The sequence below is a fragment of the Crinia signifera genome, chromosome 1, assembly GCF_055691185.1.
Source record: "Crinia signifera chromosome 1, ASM5569118v1, whole genome shotgun sequence".
NCBI lineage: Eukaryota > Metazoa > Chordata > Amphibia > Anura > Myobatrachidae > Crinia > Crinia signifera.
This window is the reverse complement of record NC_139217.1, coordinates 244,223,881-244,250,071: the sequence shown is the minus strand read 5'-3', so window position 1 is coordinate 244,250,071 and position 26,191 is coordinate 244,223,881. Positions and strand designations below refer to the sequence as shown.

The window sequence follows — 26,191 nt, the reverse complement described above, 5'->3', positions numbered from 1 at the left end:
TACGCTATTGCTTATTGTTATATTGGGTTACCTGAAAGAAAATTGAGCGCTTGATCCATTGGAAATGTTGCAAAGGGAAGCCGATGCCTTCAAACACTGGATGTTATGGACAGCTCTTGTGTTGCCTAATGAGTCCCTGAAGCTGCCAGACAATAAGTTATGGGTTACACAGGTAAATATATCCTGTATTAAGTTCACATGACTAGCTTTTCATATTAAATATCCTGCTTGTATGTACTTAATATACAAAGGTTTCTACGACTATTTGGATCATAAAACCAGAAGTATGGCATCCTGCTTTGTGATGCTATGCTCTAAGCTACCTTCCTGACAGTTTCAGTCCTATGTCTAGCTTATTTGTACTTAATATACAAAGTTTTCTATGAATATTACAGTAAAAAAAGTATGGCATCATGATATGTGGTGATGTGCTGTAAGCTACCTTTCTAGAGTTTGCAGTATTGTAATGTACCCGCTCTTCCATAATAAACTATAATAAGAGGTTCCCATTTTTGGTCTTCAAGATTAGAACCACTTTTTACTCAGTTCTGTATATAGACATCCTTTTAAGGGGTTTTCCAATTTTACGTGCAATTTTATGGGTACTTGTGTATTATCACGGTGCCCACTAGGCAATTTGCTTAGTGGGCTATTTTGCGTAGGAAAATCGCATCGCATGGGCCATTTTAAGGGCTGTGCGATGCAATTTTCCTATGTAATTTATTCACTGCTCTCTCAGCCCCGGGGAATCGCACCGCACCTCCCACAAAATCGCATTGCATAGCTATACCATAATATTGTATGACATACAATGATGTTTTAGGCCTCCACTATCCACGCCACCCCAAAAGCGTGGCGAGCGCAGCGGAACACGTCCTCCGACCTTTTCATACCCCCACTATCCACATCGGCGTGGAGTTCATTCTATATAGTGTCGCGAGCCACCAAGCCCGAAGCGTGGCGAGCGCAGCTGAATACATGTAAGTAAACCGTGTGCGCTTGCCATGCTTCGAGCATGGTGGCTCGCTGCGCTCACCACACTATATAAAATCAACTCCACGCCAACGTGGATAGTGGTGGAATGTAAACGCTGGAGGACGCGTTCCGCCACCGTTCGTCACGCTTCGGGGTGGCTTGGATAGTTAGAGGGTACGTAAAACATTGTATGTAATACAATGTTATTATGGTATAGGTAATGTCATGGCATCGCACACCCTATAAAATTGCATGGGATTTTGCGGGAGGTACGATGCGATCCCCCGGGGCATACAGAGCAGTGAATAATTTACATTAAAAAATCGCTTAAAATGGCCGAAGCGATTTTCCTACGGTGCTGTACGTAGGAAACTTGGGTGCCGTGATAATACACAAGTACCATTTTATGTTTAGATTTTATTATTGTTAGCTCTTCTTATTTACTACTCTTGTATATTTTAGGGTTTTGGGTGCCTGAAAGAAAATGGTTTCCTTCATCTATTGGCAATCCTGCAAGAGAGCCAACGTTTTAAATCTCTATGGATGTCATGGTGGTGGACATTACAAGTATGGTTAAGGATTCAAAAAGTTTACTGCAATGCACAGGTAAATATAGAACATTTAACATAACCATCTTCCTTTCATATCGTAATCTGTCCCATGTACAGCTTGGTTTCATTTCAAATCTTGTTTGTATTTCAGAATGTAATCTCTCAAACTATTTTTGGTTGTTCCACATCCAGCTTACTTTTCTGCAATATCCGGCTAGTTTAATGTGCTTGGTTTAGCCAATTGTCACCATCCCTTCAGCAATCAGTAGGCTGTGCTTTTTGGTGCCATGCGCCATGGCATTATGCTGTCTGATTATTTTCTAGACTTCATTTCACTGCTTGCCTCCCTTTAAAATCCTAATTTTTTCTTTATTTTTCTCTAAAAGTAATGTGTTAGTCCTTGAGAGCTACCAACAGTGCATGTTTTGCAGGTCTCCTCACAGAATCACAAGTGAGCTAATTAGCTCCATCTGTGTATCTTTTAACCCCTTCCCGACATTTGACGTATATATACGTCATGGCCGGGATGTACTTCCCGACACATGACGTATATATACGTCATGACTTTAAACTGTCCCCGCGTCTATAGAAGTGGGGACAGAGGGACGATGTCTGCTGTCCCTGACAGCAGACATGTCCCTGCATGCCCAGGGGGGGCTGCGATGCCGCCCCCCCGTCGGCGATCGCTGTGATTGGCTGTTCAGTGTGAACAGCCATTCACAGCGTTTTCCTGTGTTACCAGCGAATCAGACGCTCGGTAACACAGGTGTCAATCACCGCCGGGCGTCAGGGGGCATGAGGGGGTCATCGGTGACGACAACACCTCACCCCACCTGCCCCCAAGGCTGTGATTGGTCCGTGGGACCCACGGACCAATCACAGCCAAGGCGCGTGATTTAAACTAACGGTGACTGCACTGCAGACGCCATTCCGGTCTGGAATTGCGTGCAGAGTGGTCACCGTGCCAATCTGTCGTGATACATACCTGATCCTTGCCTGAAACTTACCTGATCACCGCTGATCACCGCTGGTAGCGTGCTGCCAGCAGCTGGATACTTCCTGGATCTTGTGATCTTGTGACTTCTGTGTGTGTGCTGCTGCTGCAGTGTCATAGAGTCACAGATCGTGAGAGATAGGGACAGATAGTGATAGAGAGTGATAGAGAGTGCTATATTTTGTGTCTGCTGCACCCCCTTTTGTGCTGATCACTATATCTGAGGTGATCAGCAACTTTTTGGGGGTGCAGAGTTTTTTTTTATATATATACCTGTCAGTTGCAGCAAAGGTTGTGCTGCCTGTGCAACTGACTGCTGCCCCCCCCCCCTGCTGCCCCCCCTTTTGTGCTGATTGTGCTGATTAATTAACTGATCAGCAACTTTTTGGGGGTCCAGGTTTTTTTATATATATATATATACCTGTCAGTTGCACCAAAGGTTGTGCTGCGTGTGCAACTGACTGCTGCCCCCCCTGCTGCCCCCCCTTTTGTGCTTTTAATCAGCAACTTTTTGGGGTCCAGGGTTTTTTTTTATATATATACCCTGTCAGGTTGTGTGTCTGCTGCCCCTCACTGCTAATCAGTGGTGCATCACTGCATCACTGATCTGCAGTTTTGTTTTTTTTGGAGAGTGCAGTGGGGTTTTGTTTTTACACCCACGTTGCTTGTGTGGGTGTCCTGTGGCCGCTGATCAGTGACGTACAATCACTGAACAGCATTTTTGGCACAGGTTGATATCATTTTTTTTTCTGCAGTTTTTTTTAAATTGTTTTTTTTTTGTTTTTACACCCACGTTGTTTTTGTGGGTGTCCTGTTGCCTTTGAGCGCTGTTCAGTGACGGACGTTACTGACCAACATCTGTGCTCAATTTTTGGCGCAGGACCTTTTTTTTTTTTTTTTAACCCCTTCAATTTTTTTTTTTTTATTGGGATCAAATTCCTGTATAAAGTATTTTTTTTCTGCACTACATACACACTACACACTACATACCCCCCGTGTTGAAATAAAGTTGGTACCCCCCCTACACTATACACGTGTTGAAACATTACACTTACAGAAACACAAAAATAAAAATGGCATCCCAAATGTCATCCCAAATGTCATCCCAGTCATCCAGAAGAATGTATTCAGCGGAGGAGGCATATGCCATGCTTGCCTCTGACTCTGACTCTGACACAGCCAGTGATGCAAGCGGGGAATTTGAAGGATTCGCCTTAAGCTCCTCTTCCTCCTCTGCTGATGAGGGACCCCCTCAAAGACGCCCCGTAGAGCAGCTGAGACCCCCCCCAAATGATTGATCCCGTATGGACCCCACCACCAGACAATTTTGAGCCCCAGGTTCCTGAGTTTTTGGCCATCCCAGGAATCCAATTTGATTCAGCAGGTCTCAGAGAAATTGATTTTTTCAAATTATTTTTCTCTGATGATTTTATAAATTTAATGGTGGACCAAAGTAATTTATATGCCCAGCAGTTTATTGCTCAAAACCCCACGTCATCATTTGCTAGGTGGACCCCTGTAGATGCAGTAGAGATGATGACGTTTTGGGGTCTGGTGTTACATATGGGCATAGTAAAAAAGCCAGAAATTAGGCAATATTGGAGTACAGATGTTCTGTACAGCACCCCATTTTACCGTATGGCCATGACTCGGGCTCGTTTTGAGATAATCCTTAAATTTTTACATTACACCGATAATACACTGTGCCCACCCAGAGATGATCCCACCTTTGACCGGCTATTCAAATTCATTGCCGTACTCGGGAGAAATTGGGGCACAAACATTGGGGTGCTTTTTCTCCTTCATACCTTCTGAAAATGAAAAATTTTGAGCCAGAACTGCATTTTTGTGTAAAAAAATGTAATTTTTCATTTTCACTGCCCAGTTGTATCAAAATTGGTGAAACCCCTGGGGGTTTGAAATGTACACTATACCCCTAGATGAATTCCCTGAGGGGTGTAGTTTGCAAAATGGGGTCACTTGTTGGGGGGTTCCACTGTATTGGTGCTTGGGGGGTCTTGCTAATGCGACATAGCACCCACCAACATTCCCCCAGAATCTGAGCTGCAAAATCCAAAAATCACTCCTTCCCTTCTGAGTCCTGCCATGCACCCAAATGGTATTTTTTGGTCACATGTGAGGCATTGCCGTACTCGGGAGAAATTGGGGCACAGATTTTGGGGTGCTTTTTCTCCTTCATACCTTCTGAAAATGAAAAATTTTGAGCCAGAACTGCATTTTTGTGTAAAAAAATGAAATTTTTCATTTTCACTGCCCAGTTGTATCAAAATTGGTGAAACCCCTGGGGGTTTGAAATGTACACTATACCCATAGATGAATTCCCTGAGGGGTGTAGTTTGCAAAATGGGGTCACTTGTGGGGGGGTTCCTAAATTTTAGCATCTTATGGTGCCTAGAAACCTACATGGTGCCTAAAAAATAATCTCATAAAAAGGAGGCTCCAAAATCAAGTAGGTGCTCCTTCTATTATGAAGCCTGTGGTTTGGTCAACGTGCACACTAGGGCCACATATAGGATATTTATGAAAACAAAAGAATTGGGGGAATCAATTTTTAGTCACATTTCTCTAGTAAAATCTACTGTGTTCCTTAGAAAAATGTATTAAAATTGCAAATCTGCAAAAAAAATGAAATTTTGAAATTTCACCTACACTTTGTTTTAATTCCTGTGAAACACCTAAAGGGTTAACAAACTTCCAAAATGCTGTTTTGAATACTGTGAGGGGTGCAGTTTTTGAAATGGCATCATTTATGGGGGTGTCTCACATACAAGTCCCTCAAAGTCACATCAGAACTGAACTGGTCCCTAAAAAAATCAGTGTTTGAAATTTTCTTGAAAATTTGAGAATTTGCTATTCATATTGTAAGCCTCCTAGTGTCCAAAAAAATTAAAAGGAAGTTGAAATAATGATGGAAACATAAAGTAGACATATGGTCTATGTTAGTTATTAACTATTTTGAGTGGTATGATTATTTGTCTCACAAGCAGACAATTTAACATTTTGCAAATTGCTAAATTTTCCATTTTTTTACGACATTTTGGTATTTTTCACAAAAAAACACAGACTGTATGGACCCAAATTTACCACTAACTTAAAGTACAATGTGTCACGAGAAAACAATCTCAAAATCACTGGGATAAGTAAAAGCAAAAAAAAGTTATCCCCACTTAAGTGATACATGTCAGATTTGAAAAAAAGGGCTCTGTCAGGAAGGCAAAAACTGGCTGTGTCAGGAAGGGGTTAAAATGTGTCAGTGATTAATGAGTGCAGCAGCTAGGTTGTCTGTAAAATGTGAACTGTTGGTAGCTCTCGAGGGCTAGGGTTGGCTACCACTGCTCTTAACCATAAAAAACTTTCCTGTTCTCACTAGGGCAGCTACTCTCTTAAATATTTTACTTTTTTTGGGTACTTGAAAGAAAATGGCTTACTTTATCAACTGGCAAAGTTGCAAGAGGATGACAATGTCTACACACACTGAAGATATTATAGATGGCTTTGTGGTGGACATTACAAATAGGCATTGGGTACATTGCTGCAGACTATTGAGTCTATGAAGCTGACTTGAAAACACCAGTAAATATGCTTTCTACATTTTACGTATCTAGATTCTGTTTTTCCCCATAATTAATCCTTTTTTTTTTTTGCTTTTATTTAAAACCCTAATAATTGGAAATTCTGGGGTAAACCAGATTTCTGCTTCACCATAACAATCAGAGCATTATGTTGTGCTGTATGATTCCGTATAAAAACAGTGGTGAGAGCTGCTCAATCAAACTAGTAATGCCCCCCAGGAGCTGCAAGGGAGGGGGATTTAACCCCCAGCACACCAAAGGGCATTAGTAATAAGATTTGAAAAATCAACATAATAGACGATGTTGTGAAACTACAAATCCCAGCATGCCTTGTCACAGTTTTAACACTCCCTTATAGCAAAACTGTGGCAATGCATGCTGGGATTTGTAGTTTCACAACATCTGGAGGGCCGCAGTTTGATGACCCATGTAATAGAGGGTCACTCAGAGATCTTAGTTACATATATTTTGCAAAGATATGATTCCATACCTGATTGAAAGAAAATAATTGTCTTGGTGTGGCGCACCATAAGTAAAAGAACATTCACAATAAAATGTAACACTTAATGAGTTTTTTTACTGCGAAATATATTAATACACATGAATGAGTCAAAGTGAATTTCATGTCAATTAAAACCGAACGTTATCCATAATATTCCCCTTATAAGGTGTCTTTTAGATACTGCCTGTGTACTTATTTCCAAGACTGTAATGGTACAACTCTTTTGCTTTGTACTCATGGTGAGATTTCCCAGGATGCACGGCTTCTGATCCCTATAACCCTGCTTCCATTTCTTGGTGCCAGCAGGAAGCTGGAGCACCTTTTATTCAGCAGGCATTGCCTGAGGCAATCCCAAAGAAGCTTTTTTACTATTTTTACACAGAACTTCTTGTTTCATTGCAGCATTACCGCTGCTGGGCTGCCTGCGCTACCAGTCTTACTGACGACAGCGCAGCAGCTCCATCACCCCTGCCGGCACTGAAATTCCCCCACGACTCTAGTCAAGGGGTACTTCAGCAGAGGAGGAGACCGGCGGACACCTAAAACCTCAGACAGCATGGCTGGGGACGCGGGCAGGTAAGGCTCTCTGAGCGCTCAAATTGCGGTCATGCTGGGAGGCGGGCCGCAGCAGCTGTGGTGGACACTGCTGCTTGTGGCAGGGACTCCACTAGACCATCGGGGCGCAGGCTGGATGTCTACATCCATTCTTATTGGGGCTCACTAGCACATGTGGGGGATGTCCAGTACAGGGGAGGCGGTGCCAGCCTGCAGCACCTCTCCCAGCTTTGGGCGCCATCTCCTGAAGTTTTCCGGCCCTGAAAGCTGCTTTCCCTGCTCCCTCAGAGACAGGCAACTATCTTCAGATGCGTAGCTCAGTCTCCTGGACTTGCGAGTAGTGTCTCCCCTGTAAAACCATCCATAGCTGTAATGCTTTTACAGGCACTCACATACCACTAGTTTCCATAGAAGTTGTTGATTGTGGTACATTGGCAAATATTTGCCTCAGCTAAAATACTTTAAGTGGTATTGCGTTTGACTAAGTGCTAGTCCGTTTTTCTTTCTGTACCTGCTTATAGCTGTCCCTTACGTTTCTCATACATTTTGAGGCAGAAGTCAGGTTTTATCCTCACAGGTCACATACTGCTGTGTTACTACTCTAGGTTTTACTATCAAAGCTATACCTATTGTGTATATTACCCTCCTCTTGTGTGTTTTCAACATGACTTCTCAATGGGGGAACACTCAGTCTCCCATACGCTTATCCTGTAAGGGTTGTGCTGCAGGCCTGTCTGAGCAGGATGTTATCCAGGAAGGGTAATATGTCAATTGTTTTATTCCACCTGGCCAGTAATCTGCCCTGGTGACTGTCCAGGAGCCTCCTTGGGGAGCCTTTCAGCAGCTTCTGGGCATCTTAGTGGATCGCCTTCAGCCTCCTGTAATTACACCTGTTGTACACACCCCTCCACCATGGGTAGATTCCTTATCTAACCACTGTTCAGCCCCTCGCACAGACAACGGTGGCTATGCAGAAATTGCTGCCTGCTACAAGTCAACCTGTCAAAAATCAACTCCCTATTGCTTCTGCCCCATTAATCCCATTGTTAGAAGATAACACAATGGAAGATGACTATAATAATTGGGATGACGATGATAACAATGGAGATGGGGATTACGGGGATGCCATTTTACATCCCATGGGTGTCGGGGACACCCATGGTACAGGCTGAAATGGCTGACACTGATGAGCCCGAGCCTGTGGCAAAACGTAGATGTTTTAAAAAACCAAAAGGTTATCAAAGCACAATTCCCACTCTCTTAATGGAGAGCCGCACTGACCAATGGGAAGCCATAGGCAAGAAATCCTTTATCTCTAAAAGAATTCTGTCCAGATACCCTTTACCATCAGAGGATTGCAAATTATGGGAAACTCCTCCCCTGGTAGATTCTCATGTTACCAGACTGGTTAAGCTGTCAGTGCTCAGTTTACCACAGGATCCTCACTAAAGGATCCTATGGATAGGCATATGGAACACTGTCTTAAGGCCATCTTTACTCTCACAGGAACAGTCCAAAGACTCACTGTGGCTTCGACCTATGCCATTCTGCAATGGCTCCAGGTCGTGGAAGATGAGCTACCCTCTAATTCATCAGTAGATGCCAGACTGTGCGTGTCTCATATTAAACAGGCCGCACTATACATCATGGAGGCATTGTCAGACGCAGGGTCCTTGCAGCAAAGGTGTCTGTAAACTCTCTTGGCATGTCGTATCCTTAGGCTACGCCCTTGGAAGGCTGACCTACTGTCCAAAAAGACGCTAGAGATGTTACCTTTTGTAAGGGAGGTTTTGTCTGGGAGAGAACTTGGTAAAATTTTATCCTCGCTAGCAGCGGCTAAAACTGCATGCCTTCCCACAGTTCTACCACAAAGACTGAAAGCTACTGTACACCCTTTCGGTCCTTTCATCCCCAAGGTAAAGTGAGAGGTCAATCTTTCCCTCGCACCTCAACTACATCCAAGACAACAAAGTGTAAGCCCAAACAACCCTGGGCCACTAGACAACCCCAAATAAATCAGATAAAGCTGCAGGAAGACTGGGTGGGCCTCCCATAGGGGGAACCCGAAGTGGGAGGTAGGCTTCTGCACTTCAGGCAGCAGTGGCTCACCACATAGGCAGATGCCTGGGTGAAAGAAGTCCTGTTAAGGGGATACTCTATCTCGTTCAAAAGAGCCTCCCCACAAAAGCTTTTGCACAGGCCTCCCACACAATCTGCAAAAACGGAACAATTATTACTAATACTATGATCCCTGTTGCAGTCTAAGGTAATCATACCAGTCCCACAACACCAGCGGGGTATCTGTTTTTTACACCACCCTGTTCCTAGTTCCAAAGCCAAACGGGACTTACAGGCCCATATTAAATTTAAAGGCGCTCAACAAATTTGTCAAAGTAAAAAAATTCTGCATGGAAACCCTGCGATCAATAGTTCAAGCATTAGAACTGGGAGATTATATGGTCTCCCTAGACATACGGGATGCTTATCTGCATGTACCTATCCTCACTTCACACCAGAGATTTCTCTGGTTTGCTATCCTGTCCCACTGCTTTCAGTTCCAGGCCATTCCATTTGGCTTGGTCACTGCCTCCCCAGTTTTTCATCAAAATCATGGCAGTCATGGCGGCCTATTTGTATCAACAAGGGATCAGTGTTTCCATATCTGGAAGATTTGCTCCTGGTAGCCCAGTCACCAGTAGTGCTATAAGCACATTTCCAGACAACGATTGCTGTTCTCCAACAGCACGGTTGGATCCTCAATTGGGAGAAATTCTCCCTCACTCAGTCATGGCAAATCCTGCACCTTGGAGCCCTCCTATACTCCCAGGCACTGAAACTGTTGCTACAAATGGACAAGTGTCAATCTCTACAAGAGAGATTACGTTTATTCTTACAAAGTCCCAGAGTATCCATCCACCTGGCAATGGAATTCTCGGTTTAATGTGTCAATGTTCCACATGGTCAAGTGGGCACAATTTCACTCCCATCCTCTGCAATGTTTAATTCTTCAGAAATGGGACAGACAACCTCAGCACATATGGACCACGTTCATGATGCTGACTCCAGAAGTTCGAATGACTCCATTGGTGGCTACAGATATCTCACCTGAACCAGGGACGTTCATTTTGGTTAACAGAGTGGATTCTCCTCACTACCGACGCCAGCCTATGAGCCCAGGGAGCGGTAGTAGAATCCCGGTCCTTGCAAGGCATATGGTCCAGTTCAGAAGCACACCTGTCCATCAATGTTCTGGAGCTTCAAGCAGTGTGTAACGCTCTCATTCGATCATGGGATCACCTCCAAGGCAGACCTGTACACGTCAGGTCAGACAATGCCACAGCAGTGGCATACATAAAGCATCAGCGGGACACCCGCAGTGCACCGAGAGGTGTCCAGAATTCTAACTTGGGAGGAACACTTGTAAAGCGCAACGGAATCTGCTGCGCTATATAAGAAACTATAAATAACAGTATCTACTGGCATTGTCGAAAAAACAGCACAAAAAGCAGCGCTACCAATTAAAGATGAGTGAATCAGATATCAAAAAGTAACAACAATTTATTAAAAACAATAATTAAAAATACACATATATAGCAGCATTAATTATCCCATAGTATACGCATCACAAGTGGGCACAAATGGAGTGTGTGCACATAAACATTTGAAATAATGGCAATAAAAGGTGACCAGATCTCACGTGTCGGTATTGTACCCCATCCGGGGTGGAGGATTAGAGTCCCGCACTGTCCACACTAGGTAGTCCCATATGAATTGACGGAGTCCAGAGTAACGGCGATTTGTATTCCTGTGGGCTCACCGAGGGAGTGGCTGTTGTTATATGAGCCTACCTTCAACCTCGCGGCCGGATATCCAGGTAACGTCCAGGTTGGTGATAAATTAAGCCGTGGACTTCCAGGTGTTGTTTGGGAAAAATGGTGGTCAGGTAATTGAGCAGGAACCTCCAAAGTGTAGATTGAGATCTTGGTAGCAGGGGGGGCCAACGCGTTTCGCTGTCCAAACGTCAGCTTTGTCAAGGTATAACACTATAAGGATTTTGGGCCTGTATTAATACCCAGTGCATTATGGGATTCATTTGCATATTCTCTGATTCACTCATTTTTCTTACATAATATTACACGTAAAACATTTCCTACCTATTGGAGACAGACCATAAGTACATTCTATATTGATACCACATTGGAAAACCATTTTATTTATCATAAAAAACATCAAATAATTATAAGTGACCTCTCGGGTTCACTTCCAGGTCAAATCAATGACATCATTTTATGTTAATACTATCTTCACCTCCTATCACATGATCGGAGGAAGGTGATTCAATTCTTTAGCTCCTGTCAGTTTCTAATCCCTGTTTGCTTAATGTGGGCATTTATTCATACTCTCAGAGTTACTTCAGCACAAATCATATTATGTATATAAAAAATCTCTTATTAGAGAGTTAGAAGTGGGAGCGCTTCCATTATTGTTTATTGTGTCACCATGACAACGTCCTCCGTGTACCGGAAGTGACGTTCCGTCTATGCAACTGATTGTCTCACTGTTGCTGAGGATTTTATAACCACAGCTCAGTTATACCCAATATCAGGATCATCATACATGCTGTTCCTATTGTGCACATAGCGTCAAGCAGGTCTATAAGTCAGCATCTTCATTTATAGTTTTATTCAAGCAAGGGGAAACACTTCTATTTTTACCTGATTTGTCTCCCTGGTAACGTCCTCCGCATACCGGAAGTGACGTTCCGTTTATACAGGTAGTTGTTCAGCTATCTCTGGAAGTGTTGTGACTACAATACCCATAGTCACCTTTTCCGGAAGTGATGTCGCGCTCTCTCTTATTGCTATTTGCAGAGACTAGCCATAGTGTTGCTGTATGTCCCTGGGATACTACAATCCCCATAATGCATCTGCGTTTTCAGAGACAATATTTATGCAGTTTCACACATATAATTTTATTCACATTCTAGTTACATTAGTAGACCCTGTTTCAACATCAGCTCAGGATGAGAGAATGTCGTTATTGCTTCTTAATATCATGCATATATCATTGTATTTAGTGGGTATTGGTATTAATCAGATTTCTGGACTACATGTCCCATCATGCTCTCCAACACGGAGGAATAATAATAAAAAATAAAAAATAATAAAAAAATTACACAATATATCTCAAATACAATGGCTAAACCTTAACTCTTTGTATATTTCTATGATAGTATAAACGCCCAAATAGTTTTATTATACATTCATTTATTATAGTATTAGGTAGTGTTACCTTTCTGAGGGTGTGGATGTCACTTATTTCTGACAGAGAGGAGAGGGGAAGATGTTATGAAAAGGGAAATAGATAGGCAAATGTTTAATTAAAGAAAGAATGTTATGAGGGATTTTTAAACAGTAGAACTACATATCCCATGATACTTTCTGATTTTGGTAATGAGAAGATATATATTGTTTCTATTTTGTCACTATATAAGAGGCTCAGATTATTACATCTATTTAGTATTTCTACTCATTCTCCTCTATCTTTCTCAAAAAAGGGGGGGGGGAGGGAATGTAGGAGTGGGGAGAGCAGTGAGAGGAGTGGGTAATCATAATTTCCATATTTTAGCCAACACTTATATTTGTACTATCCCTCAGGACCTTGGATATTCGATTCTACGATGTTACTGATTTTACACGGAATAAGTCCCCTACATACACTTCATTTCACTGTATCTTTTACCAGTTATCACTGTATATCATCACTCTTTATATATATTACTTTATTTTATTTTAATCCATCACGTTATGTGGGGTTTAGGGGGCATCAAGTATGGTCGATTATATTCTAGAGTTATGTGGTTCGATGTTATCAAGAAGATTTTATATTTCATTTATAAGACCACATTCAACTCTAGGGCCTCATTCAGTCCATCTGGGAAAAGGGAACCAAATTTGAATATCCAGAATATCTCTTGGTTACACAGAACCTTATATCTATTTCCTCCTCTTTTTGTTTTCTTTATTTGTTCCAAACCTATAAGTTTTAGACACTCTGGATCACTATTGTGATGCTCGCTATAATGGCGTGATACACTGTGCATCAGGTTATTATTCACAATATTTCTTCTATGCTCTAAGAAACGAGTCCTTAGAGCCCTTGTGGTTCTGCCAACGTATCTGAGGCCGCATCCACAGACCAACAGATAGATTACATATTCTGTGTTGCAGTTGATAAACCCTTTTATCACTGCAGGTTTTGTTTCACCTGGTATTTCTACAGTGGTGGCTTTATTCTTTATATGTTTACAGGTGATGCACCCCGTCCTACCACATCTATAGCATCCTTTCGGAATATTAGGGAGCCATTGGCTCTGTGATGACATAGGTTCTTTTTCTGTTTCTTTTAGTACGCTAGGTGCCAATAGCGTTTTTAAACATTTATTTTTCTTGAAAATAAAAGATGGCCTTGTGGGTAGCAATCCTCTTAATATATTATCATTTTGTAAAATGGAGTAATTTTTGTGTATAATTCTTTGTATATCCTTATATTGATTATTGAATACTGATATAAATGGAAATTTATTCCTGTTCTCTTCTGAGGGTGAGGTTTTAGCCTTTTCTTTTCCTTTTAATAATTTATCCCTTTCAATTTTACTTACTTCCTCTATTGAGTTATTTACCAGGCTAATGGGGTAACCTCTGGCTGTGAAGGATTCACCCAAAACTTTGGCTTGGTCTTTATATGTTTGAAGTTGCGAACAGTTACGCCTCAGCCTCATCATCTGACCTTTAGGAATGTTCCTAACCCATGAGGGATGGTGTGCACTTTTGAAATGGAGGTATGAATTTGTATTTACCTCCTTGCAAAAATTTGATGTAACAATGGAGCCATTCTCTATTTTGAGACTGATATCCAGAAAATCCATTTTTTCCTGATTGTAAACATATGTAAAATTTAAATTATATTGATTAGAATTAAGATGAGTGACAAAAGAAAGTGCTGAAGTGATATCCCCATCCCAAATAATAAATAAATCATCTATGTAACGGCCATAGAAAACCAGATTCGCGTCCCAGCCGCCCCTCCACACGAGGTGGTCTTCGACCTCCCCCATGTAGAGGTTGGCGTAGCTGGGCGCGAATCTGGTCCCCATGGCCGTTCCCATCACCTGTAAATAAAATTTATCTAAAAAAGTGAAATAATTATGTTTTAATATAAATGTGATAGACTCCAAAACAAAATTAATGTGATCCTCGTTGAGATCACCATCTTCTAGTAGTCTGTTTTTCATTGTTCTTATGCCCAAATCGTGGGGAATATTCGAATACAGACTTTCCACGTCCATTGTGAGGAAGGCATAGGACTCCTTCCATTTAATTTCACTGATCAATTTAAGAAAATGTGTGGTATCCTTGATGTGTGATCTCAGCGAGGGCACCCGTGGTTGTAAATAGGTGTCAACATAATGGGATAAATTAGAAGAAAGTGAACCTATACCAGAGATAATTGGACGTCCAGGGGGTGCAGTGAGTGTTTTATGGATTTTGGGGAGGTGATAATAAACTGGGGTGACAGGATGTTCTACAAACAGGAATCTGAATTCATCTTTAGAGATAACTTTGTTCTCTAGTGCATCACATAGTAACTGTTTCAATTTAATAGTGTAATTTGTAGTTGGGTCAGATGATAGGGGCTGATATACGTTCACATTATTCAATTGCCTAGTTGCCTCTTGTACATAATCCTCTCTGTCTTGTAAGACAAGCCCCCCCCCCCCCTTATCTGCCTGTCTACAGACAATGGAATGGTCTTTCATCAGGGTATTTAGGGCGGTTATCTCCTGAGTTGTCAGATTATTTTTGTTATTTTTATTTTTAATAGGTTTATTACATAAGGCTTTAAAGTCCTCCAGTGTAGTCCTGTAAAAACTCTCAATGTGGGTCCCTTTATTTTTAATCGGAAAGAACTCTGATTTCTTTTTAATTGAAGACTTGTTTATACAATAAATTTTCTTCGGGGTATCCTCCGTGGAATTATTTTCAATCAAAAGATCATTTAGTGCCATTAGTGCTGCATCGTCACTGGCATCTAAAAAAATTTGTGTTTACACACTAGTGTCTACTCAAATTCTTTTCTACTGGCATTGTCGGCTGTGTTAATCCCAGGAATTGTAAATTGGGAAGCAGACTTCATAAGTCTGCATGACGTTCATCTGGTAAAGTGGTCACTCCACCCAGAAGTCTTTTTCCCCCCCTAGTGAGCCGTTGGGGCCTCCCAGATATGGATCTCTTGTCGACCCATCACAACAACACAACTTCAGTGTACGTGTCGCGATCCAGGGATCCTCAAGCCAGCTTCACGGATGTTTCATCTTTCATGTCTTTCCTCCCATATCTATGATATGCAGAGTAGTCAGGAAATTCAAACCGGAAGGTGGGGATCGTATACTGATAGCCCCAGCCTGGCCTCAACGTCATTGATACGTAGACCTACAACACCTGTCAGTACAGCTGCCATTACGACAGGACCTGCTCAGCCAGGGTCCTTGTTAGAGCCAGATCTTCAGCGCCTGTCTTTGACGGCGTGGCACTTGAAACTGCCATACTAAAACAAAGGGTTTTCTACTAGCGTCCAAACAATGATCAAAGCTCGTAAACCCGCCTTAGCGTGGATTTATTACCAGGTGTGGCACACTTATTTCTCCTGGTGTGCCTCCCGCAAGTATTATACGAAAGTGTTTACAACAGCTAGAGTCCTTGCTTTCTTACAGATAGGTTTAGATATGGGGCTAAGATTAGCCTTGCTTAAGGTGCATATCTCAGCTCTGTCTGTTTGGTTCCAAAGGAAGATGGCATCTCTTCCAGATATACGTACTTTTAGCCAGGGTGTTCTACATATACAACCACCATATATACCTCCAATGACACCATGGGACCTGTACTTAGTGTTACAGGCTTTGGCCAAACCTACTTTCAAACCACTACATACTGTGAAATAAAGTGGCTCACAGCGAAGACTGTATTCTTTCTGGCAAAAGAGTACGCTAGATGCATATCGGATTTGACTGTTCTTTCATGCCCTCTGCATCCTTTTCTGATTTTCCATCCGGATAGGGCGGTGCTAAGAACCAGAGCTGCTCAATGTAGTCTTCAGGTTCCACATCAAACAGGAAATAGTGGTCCCTGTGTTCAATTTGGAAGATCTTTCCCCAGCTCCTTGGATATAGTTAGGGCCCTAACTATATATCTGGATCACACTGCTTCCATCTGGAAATCAGACATGCTCTGTCCTATTTGGATTTCACACAAAGTGCTGGCCAGCAAACAATCCAAACTGTTGCCCGCCGGATACACATGGTAATTCAGCAAGCCTACCAGCAAGCTGATCTTCCTCTAACATTGTCGATTCATGCACATTCCACCAGATCGTTAGTCCAAGGATGCAAGGTGGTCATCTGTTTATACATTCACAAAGTTCTATGCATTTGATACGTTAACCTCCCAGGATGCTTCCTTTTGGTTGTCTGGTTGTTCTGACACCTCAGACGGGTATCCTCCCTTGAGTACTGCTTTTGGACATCCCCAATGTCACCCTGTGGGGACCATGAAACCCGAAGAAGAAACTAGTTATGATAGACCTGCCTTAGGTTACCTTTCTTTGAGGTTCATGGGAACCAGAGGGTGACATTGGGGTTGTAGGTGGATCCAGAGGACCAAGGCACCAATCAACGAAACCTTTAAGGTTTCCCAGGATGCATGGGTCCTCTCCCCTACAACCCCGCCTCTATGCTCAGCTCCTCAGTTTTGTTAGCCAGCCAATAGAAGGAAGCGGAGAAGGCAGAAGACAGATGAGAGCATCCTACACGTTGAGTATCACTTTACCTGTACTATGATGTAAGTTTGATTAACAATTGCAGCAATGTTTTATTTGCAGTATTAAGCTGGAGAGTGCTTCATAATATTTTCTATGTTTAGGGACTATTTTGGTTCTGGAGGACACCCCAGTGGCTGCATGTTTTTTTTTTTTTTTTTTTTTTGTTATTTGTTTTTATTGACACAATTCAAATAACAATACAACGTTCAATAAATGTTCGGCAAGCGGGGTGGCTTTCCAGTAATAAGCAATACTATATAAGTGCATATTCAGATGAATAAACCCTGCTTACTTCGAACCAACTGGTTTGTGTCCCTGTTTTTTACATTGGGATGGAGAAGAGGGGGGTAGGAGGAAAAAGGGGGGGGGGGGGCAAGGGGGAGGAAAAGAAAAAAGGGGGAGGGTGTGACGGGTTGGGGGTGGTGAGGGGGTAGATGGGAAATCCACATATACTTCATTTAGAGCTTCTCTTGGCCTTCAGCCGTTATTTTCTGCTGTGGGTGGTGCTAGATTGGAGATCTTGTATTTATAGTGGGTGGACTCCTTAAATTCAAGCCAGGGGAGCCAGGTTTCAGAGAATTCCATGGCTCTGCTCCTGGTCGAAAGTAGTATATCCTCCATAGACATGTAGTGATCCAGCCTGGAAAACCACGACTGTATCGTCGGGGGAAGAGGGGATTTCCACAGTTTGGGGATAGTTGCTCGTGCCGCGTTTCCTAAATGCTTAATCAAGGACTTCTTGTATTTAGACAATGGGATGTCGGAGTGGTTGAGTAACCAGAACGCTGGGTCAGTGGGAATTTCGGAGGAGAGGATTATTTTAGAGATTGAGATCACTTCCTCCCAGAAAGGGCGAATGACAGGACAGTCCCACCAGATGTGTGTTAGAGACCCCACGGAGGAGGAGCACCTCCAACACCTATCTGATACAGCAGGGAACATAGCGTGTAAGAGGTGTGGGCTTCTATACCATCGCATCAGGATTTTATGTTGTGTTTCCCGGATTTGGATACAGGACGAGCTACACTTGGCTTTCAGATAAATGTTCTCCCACTCTTTATCTGTCAGTGTCGTCTGTAGCTCCCTCTCCCAAGCCAGTCTAAACGATGTGGGGGTATTCTTAGTGCCGGACTGGAGGAACCTGTACAGAGTAGCCACAACATGCGAAGTATCATTCTCAGAGATACATAGTTTCTCGAACTGTGTTAAGCTTCTAGAAGCTAAGGACAGGACAGGTTTTGAACTCACAAAGTGGCGTACCTGCAGGTATCTCCAGAAATCCGATGCCGGAACACCCCACTTGTCTGTAATCTCCGAGAATTGTTTTACTGTGGAGTGAGGTGAAACCAGTTGCCCTATTCTGAACAGACCCTCATTAGCCCACCTAGAAAAGTGTGGAAGTTGTAGGCCTGGTTGGAAACTTGGGTTAGTTAGAAAGGGGGTCAAGGGACCTACTTCGGAGGCTACATGTGTGAGTCTTCTCAAACGCTTCCAAGCCCTGAGAGTAGGGGAGATAGTTGGATGTTGTGGTGGTGGCTTAGGGAGGTTGGGGAGCCATGGGAATAACTCAGGATATTGCTGGAGACACACCCCCTCCAGTTCTACCCATTGCTTGGAGCGCCTGTTTCTCGTCCAGTCCAGTACTCTTCCCAGGACAATCGCCTGGTGGTATAGTTTAAGGTCTGGAAATTGGAAGCCTCCCTGATGGGGGGGTCTCACTAAAGTGGAATATTTAATTCTCGGGGGCTTTCTTGACCAGACGAATTGTTGCATCAACATCTTTACTGAGCGAAACCATGATTCCGGAATCGCGATGGGGAGGGTCTGGAGTGTGTATAGCAGTTTGGGTAGTGTATTCATTTTAACCACGCTCATTCTGCCAAGCCAGGAAAGTTGTCTATTTTGCCAGCTGTTATAATTTAAGCGCATGGCTTTGAGCAGGGGAGGGTAGTTTAATTCAAACAGTTTGGATGGGGTTTTTGTCAGCTTAATTCCTAGATATGTTATATGTGAGTCTCTCCATGAAAAGGGGAAGGAGCTCTTAAGGCCAGATATGATGTGTGGGGGAGTCGAGACATTGAGGGCGCAAGATTTGGACATGTTGATCTTAAAATTGGAAAGGGTTCCAAAGGTCTCAAGTTCTTTAGTTAGGTGCGGGAGAGAGGTGGTTGGGCTGGTCACAACCGCAAGGAGGTCGTCTGCGAAGAGGGCCAGTTTGTAATTCTCATCGCCTATATTAATGCCTAAGATATCGGGATTTGCGCGGATTGCTCTAGCAAGAGCCTCTATACATAGTACAAAGAGCAGGGGGGACAGTGGGCACCCCTGCCTTGTACCATTTCTAATCTGAAAAGGCTCGGAGAGAGATCCATTTACTTTAACTCTAGCTGAGGGCCTGCTGTATAGCGCCATAATTCTCTGCAGGGCAGTTGGGCCTAAGCCGATATGTTCTAGTACTGTCTTCATAAATCCCCAGTCCACTCTGTCAAACGCCTTTTCGGCGTCCGTCGACAGGAGGATCGTGGGGATCTGCTTGGATGTCGCTAGGTGTAGAAGGCTTAGAATTTTGGTAGTATTGTCTTTTGCTTCCCGTCCTGGAACGAACCCCACTTGGTCGTTGTGTATCAAGGAGGGGAGCAGCTTGTTGATCCTATTGGCCATGAGCTTGGCAAATAGCTTGAGGTCAACGTTCAGTAACGAAATGGGTCTATAGCTTGGGCAGGCTGATGGGTCTTTACCCGGTTTAGGTAGGACTGTGATATGGGCCTCTAGGGTTTGAGGGTTAAATGGGGTGGTGTCTGAGACAGAGTTAAAGGCGTCAAGAAGAATGGGGGAAAGGCTATCTTTGAAAGTTTTATAATAGGTAATGGTGAAGCCGTCTGGGCCTGGGCTTTTACCTGCGGGGCTAGAAGCAATAGCCTGGTCAAGTTCTAGCTGGGAGAAGGGTAGGTCTAGGTGCTCTAAGTCTTCTCTGGGGAGTGTGGGGAACATAGCCTTGGCCAGGTACGACTTTATCTGTTGCTTGTTTAGGAGGGCTTCCTTTTCTGATTGTGGCTGGCGCAGGTTGTATAAGGCTGAGTAGAATTCACGGAAGCACGAGGCTATTTCTGGGGTTTGGAGACAGCTAGTTCCCCGGGGATTTTTAACGCAGCTGATAAATGAGGCTGCCCTCTGGGCCCGCAGGGCGGTAGCAAGGAGGCGGCCGGGTTTATTTCCCCATTGGTAAAACTTACTTTTACACTTGCGCACTGAGGACTTAATTTGGGCAGAGGTCAACGCATTCAGACGGTTACGGGCCTCCAGTAGTTCTGTTGGGGGGGGGCCCTGTGGGGAGGACTTATGTAGGGCTTCTAAGCGGTGTATTTGTTGCAATAGGGCAGTACGGATGGGGTAATGGTTAGCATTACTGCCTCACAGCGCTGAGGTCACGGGTTCTATCCCCACCATGGCCCTAACTGTGCGGAGTTTGTATATTCTCCCCGTACTTGCGTGGGTTTCCTCCGGGTACTCCGGTTTCCTCCCACAATCCAAAAATATACTGGTAGGCTAATTGGATCCAAACAAAATTAACCCTAGAATGAATGCGTGTACATGTGGTAGGGAATATAGATTGTAAGCTCCACTGGGGCAGGGACTGATGTGAATGTTCAAATATTCTCTCTGTAAAGCGCTGCGGAATCTGTGTGCGCTATATAAGAAACTGCTAATAAATAAATAATAAATAAATAAAATAGGGAAGTTATTTGAGCTAGTCGCTGTTTCTTAAGGTATGTGCCTAATTGAATTAACTTCCCCCGAATTACACACTTATGTGCTTCCCAAAGTGTAAGTTTAGTTGTTGACCCGTTATCGTTGTCTTCTATGTATTCCCTGATTGTTTTCTCAATTTCCGCTTTGCAGAGGGGGTCATCTAGTAGAGATTCGTTGAGTCGCCAGGACCATTGCCCTTTTGATCTGTGAGGGACTTCAAGGGTAGATGTGATTGGGGCATGGTCAGACCACGTTATCGGACCTACAGATGCCTGTGAGAGTAACGGGAGGTGGTGATGGCTAACGAAAATGTAGTCTAGTCGTGTGTATGTCTGCCGGGGGTGGGAATAAAAGGAATAGTCCCTCTCTGCTGGGTGGAGGGTTCTCCAAGAGTCAACCAACCTCAGGTCATAGAAAATCTTTCTGACCCGGCGGTGCTTGACTTCTGAGTATCGGGGGGAGGGGTTTGAGGAGTCTATACTCGGGTTCATTATCCAGTTAAAGTCTCCCCCGATAACGACAATCCCATTCAGTAAATGGTCTAGTGTAGTGAGGTGACGTTTAAAAAAGATATGTTGATCCTGGTTGGGAGCATAGACCACCCCGAGTGTGTATCGTTGGCTGAATATCGTGCAGTTCACTATGAGGATTCTCCCTGGGACTATTTTATGCGTTACCACTTCGGTTACAAGTAGCCTAGCCGAGAAGAGGATAGCTACCCCCTTGGTTTTACTATCCGGGTTGTTATTGTAGTATGCATGTGGGAATCTTGCGTTTGTTAGCTTAGGTGCCCGAGGGCCAGCTCTAAAATGTGTCTCCTGGACAAGAACTATATCGGCCCTTTCCGCCCACAGAGTCCTCAGAAGCGTAGATCGCTTCTCGGGGGTGTTAAGACCCCTTGCATTTATGGATAGAAATTTAAGTGACTCCTGCATGGGTCTTGGGGGTTGTGTGAGCAAATGGTGGGGTGTCTGGCTTGGTGAGGGTATGTGGATTGGGGCAGGGGGGGGGAGAGGTTGAGGGGAGGTGAGGGGGGGGGGGGAATGGTAGGTGTAGGTACAAAAAGAAATACAGATAATCTACCCGTTTCTGGAGCCCTGGTGCCCTTAAAGGGGTCCCAGGCTACAGAAAACATAATGTAGTGTGCGGGTTGAGGGGTAGTTGGGGACCAAAGACATCAAGAAAAAACATAACATCAAGTAACAGCATAAACAGTAAACTGAGCACTTGTAGGCAGTGCTTCTCAATCAGAAACAGACAATGGTAAAGTGAGTTATCGTTGGCAATAGGCCTGTTAGTCTCTAGTATCATAATACCGAGTGCCTGGCACATAGGGTTGCTAGGGGCAAACGGAACAAGGGGCAGGAGGGGGGAAGGGTGGATGAGGCTAGCATTATGAGGACCCTAAGGGACATTCTACTTCAACACTGGTCCATGCTTAGTCCTCGATTAAGGCTTGACCATTTCCAGTCAGGTCTCTCCCCTGAAGTCTCCAAGAAGGTTGTCGCCAGTCTCCTATCCCCACAGAAAGGACCAGTTGCCTGGTCCCAGGCTGGAGGTGCAAAGGGCTGCAAGAGAGCCGGTTGTGGGGGGAGGGGGGGGTCTTTAAGCTATACAGAGTGGGAGCTCAGTGTGTGGATTGGGCAATTGCAGGATGCTTAAAAGGTGACTGAAAAGGAAGAATTGGGGATACAAACAGAAGCAGTTTGAACGGCAAAGAGTCTCACGTGAACCTGGAAGCAATGACCTCCGACTCCGGATCCTTACGTCTTCCTGATCTCGGGACTTTCTGCCAGGAGTCAGGAGGTTTCTGAGGGATGGATGAGATAGCAGCCAATGTTGACTTCTGCCAGTCGGGTAGTTCAATGTTAGGCAGGCCCAGGGCGGAACAAAAGGAGGCGAGGTTTTCAGGCGAGTGGAGATTGTGTGGTTTCCCGGCGTGGAGTACTTGGATATGGAATGGGAAGCCCCATCTGTATCTCAGCTGCCTCTTGCGTAGTTCATCCGTTAGAGGGCGAAGGGCTCTGCGCTGTTGTAGAGTGGAAAGTGATAGGTCTTGGTATAGCTGAACCACGGTTCCGTTAAAGTCGATTCCATCTAGCTGCCGGGCTTGTTTCATTATTTCCTCTTTTTGATGGTAGTAATGGAGTCTGCATATAACGTCTCTAGGTTTATCGGAAGGGGAACCTCGGGGTTTTAAGGCTCTGTGTGCCCGGTCAAACAAGATCTCTGCTTGGGGATCATTGCCCAGGATCTCGTTAAAAATTTTTGTTAGGGCATTAATTAGATCGGCATTTGTGACGTCTTCTGGTAGGCCTTTGATGCGTATATTATTCCTTCTTCCTCTGTTATCCAAATCCTCCAGTCTTGTTTGGAGAGATCGGAGTTCTGAGGCTTGAGCTGAGACCACTTCTATTAAGGATGTCACCCTCTTGTCTGTGAACGCTTGACTTTCTTCCAACGATTCCATTTTGTTTGCAACTTCGGACAGATCTTGTTTGACGGAAGCCATCTCCTCCCTGATTGCAGAATGGAGGTCTTGCTTTGTGGGGAGCGTTTTAATGTATGATAGAATTTCCGCTATGTCGCTACCAAGCTTGGCGGGCTCCACCTGATGCGCGCCCTCGACCCTCGTGGGACTGGAAGAAGCGGTGGAGGATTGCGGGGGTTCCATAGTATCTGCTGTATGGTCTGGTTCAGCGGGTGTCGGTAAGAGGAATGGTCTCAAGTTGGTCTGAGTAGCGTCAGTTCTGGGTAGGGAGGTGTCTTTCTTCTGGGCTGATTTGCCAGTTTTGCCCATAGTGGCCTGCCTGGTCGCTTGGAGTGGCTGTTTCGCTGAGAAGGCTTTACATATAGGTCAAGTGGTCATCTGCGTAGGTCTTTCTCTAGTCAGTGGTCCCCATGGGTTGGCGGTCAATCATGCATCTCTATTGAGAGGTGCTGTGGGAAAGCTTGCGTTATGGCATTCTTGGGAGGGAAGATGGGAGAGTGGAATACTCCAGTGAGCGGGCAACCGGCTAGTTGTACAAAGGGGTATGCCCAGCTGCTGCCTGCGTGTCTGATGCTGATTTGACCTGATCTGAAGCAGGGCTGCCAGCAGTAGTCTGCAGAGGTATATGGTGTCGCTTGGTATGGACAGGATAGAAGCAGCCCAGCAGCACAGGGAGACTCAAGGTCGACCGGCCCCCCCGGTGGTCTCTGCAGGTAGCCTACTGTGTCTGAATGGGTCTCAGAGCAGAGAGCAGGAATCCCACCTCTGGAGCTGCGCCTGAGCGGCTTATGTCTGTCAAGGGGAGCTGCCTCCGACAGTATTCTAGTTGCAGGGGTGCAGATGGGAAGGGGACCCTCAGAGTGCAGGGGCAGAGGCCGTAATGAGGCTGCTTTACTCACCCAGCTGTGTTAGGTAAGCTGGGGTCTGTCAGGCTCAGCCCCCCTGGTCGGCTGGGGCTGGTGTTGTTGTTGCCAGGGTGCTCCTTTGGGTGGTCAGGGCTTCACTGGGTGCGGTGGTACGCAGGAGGGTGATCTCTTCTGCAGCTGTGCGGTAACCTCGTCTGCCGCGCTTCTGCCTAGATCTGGGCTCAGGTGACGCGGTGGACTGTGCTCGTCGGCGGGTTTTGGAGGCTGCCCGCGCCCGCTGCCGCTTCGGCGGGTTAATCGCTCCCTCCGGGTCCCCCTTAGACTCCTGTGGGACGGGAGGAATGGTGGGGATTGCTCCCGGCGGTGTGGCGCGCGCCGTCCGGCGACGCGTCCAAATTGAGGCCCCGGCTTCCGGTCGCGGTAGGCCGCAATTCGCGTGAGCCCCAGGGAGGTCCCCCTGTTCCGCTGCCTCCGCGAATTAGTCACCGGGGGCCCCGGGGGTGATGAGGGCACGGGAGGAAAGGCTGGGGGATGCCTTGGGCAGTGGATAAGGGTGTTTTCTCTAGGGTTTGCACCGGAGCTCCTGGATCTGCGACTTCTCCTGATGGCCGCCAAGCCACGCCCCCCGGCTGCATGTTTTTTGATGCAAGTGTGATCCTTTTTTGATATATAGATAGAAAATATCCATATCTATTTAGATAGATATCTTTCTCACAGCAGGCAGATGTACCAACATTTCAAGACCCAACGGTCTCTTTAATCAAACTGTTCCCAAATTGTGCTCCTTGATAAAGACCGATGGCTCTTGAAATGTTGGTACATCTGCCTGCTATGCGAAAAATCCATAACCTTAGTTTGACAGGTCATTAGTTTGACAGGTCATTAGTTTGACAGGTCATTATTTTGACAGGTCATTAGTTTAACAGGTCATTAGTTTGACAGGTCATTAGTTTGACAGGTCATTAGTTTGACAGGTCATTAGTTCGACAGGTTATTAGTTCGACAGTCAAAAGGTCAACATGGGGTCTTTCACTGTTTTTTGAGCCGAGGTGCCGACAGGCGGTATTTCATGCCCCACCATCCACTATGGCGTGGTGGGAGAATAAAATAGTGTGCCAAGCATAACAAGGCACAGTGTCCGAAGCATTGCGAGGTGATGCGGTGCACTTTAAACTGTGTTCATGTCGACTGTGTTGACATTCGGGTCAAAAACCAGTCGACCTAGACACCATCGAACTAATGACCTGTTGACCTTTTCCCATGTCGACCTAATGGTGTCGACCATCATGCTGTAGACTAAATGATCCCAACCCATCTAGCTTCATCACAGATTTAATTGTAAATACCAGATAGTTTGAAATAATACTGTATGTCTATTTTCTTTCCAGCGGAATCTTGAAATTCCTGTACCTAGCAGCCTTATGGCTTGTGACTGGAGTGATTGATTTATGGACCAGCTAACAAGCAATCTCTTTATCTGATCGAAGAGAGATGGTGTGCCATGGGAGAAAAGTTCTTGAAGATGGAAGTCTAAAAATAAAAAAAATGTATTTGCTTTTGTTGTGTCTATTATAACAAAACCAAAAATACACTGCTTAATTTTAAGCACATGTTCCACCCCAGGTTTCTTACATTGCCTTTTACTGGCATTCAGCTAAATATTTTATGCAAGCAGTATCTAAGTGTTTTAACAGTTTACATAAAACGATTGTTTATATTTATTATTTTTTCTTTTTGTGGTAATTTTTTTCATGTTTTGCTCAACCCAGAATAACATGGTTTGAATTAGGGTAGTGATTCAATGTGGAAAATAAATTTTAATTATGAAAAAGTTACACTATATTTGGCCTCTTTATGACTAGTCCTTGAGGCCTGTCCGACAGACGGTCAAAAGTTTTATGCTTATACTATTCTTGTTCCACCTAACCTTCCCAACCACAGCAGCTCAAAAGCTGCTGCAGCAGGTACAGAAGATCCTAAAAACCCTCGATGAATAAGTAAACAAGTGAAAAAATAACTGACTGGGGATTGATATCAC

The 26,191-nt window shown here is 44.4% G+C and overlaps 1 long non-coding RNA gene across 1 annotated transcript; it reads left to right on the top strand.

The window, feature by feature from the left end:
- LOC146027639 (uncharacterized) lies at positions 1 to 25,909 on the top strand. Its single transcript, XR_014455035.1, has 3 exons — positions 1 to 172; positions 1,438 to 1,581; positions 25,542 to 25,909. It is a non-coding gene; the product is annotated as an uncharacterized LOC146027639 (long non-coding RNA).
- Positions 25,910 to 26,191: the final 282 nt, after the last annotated feature.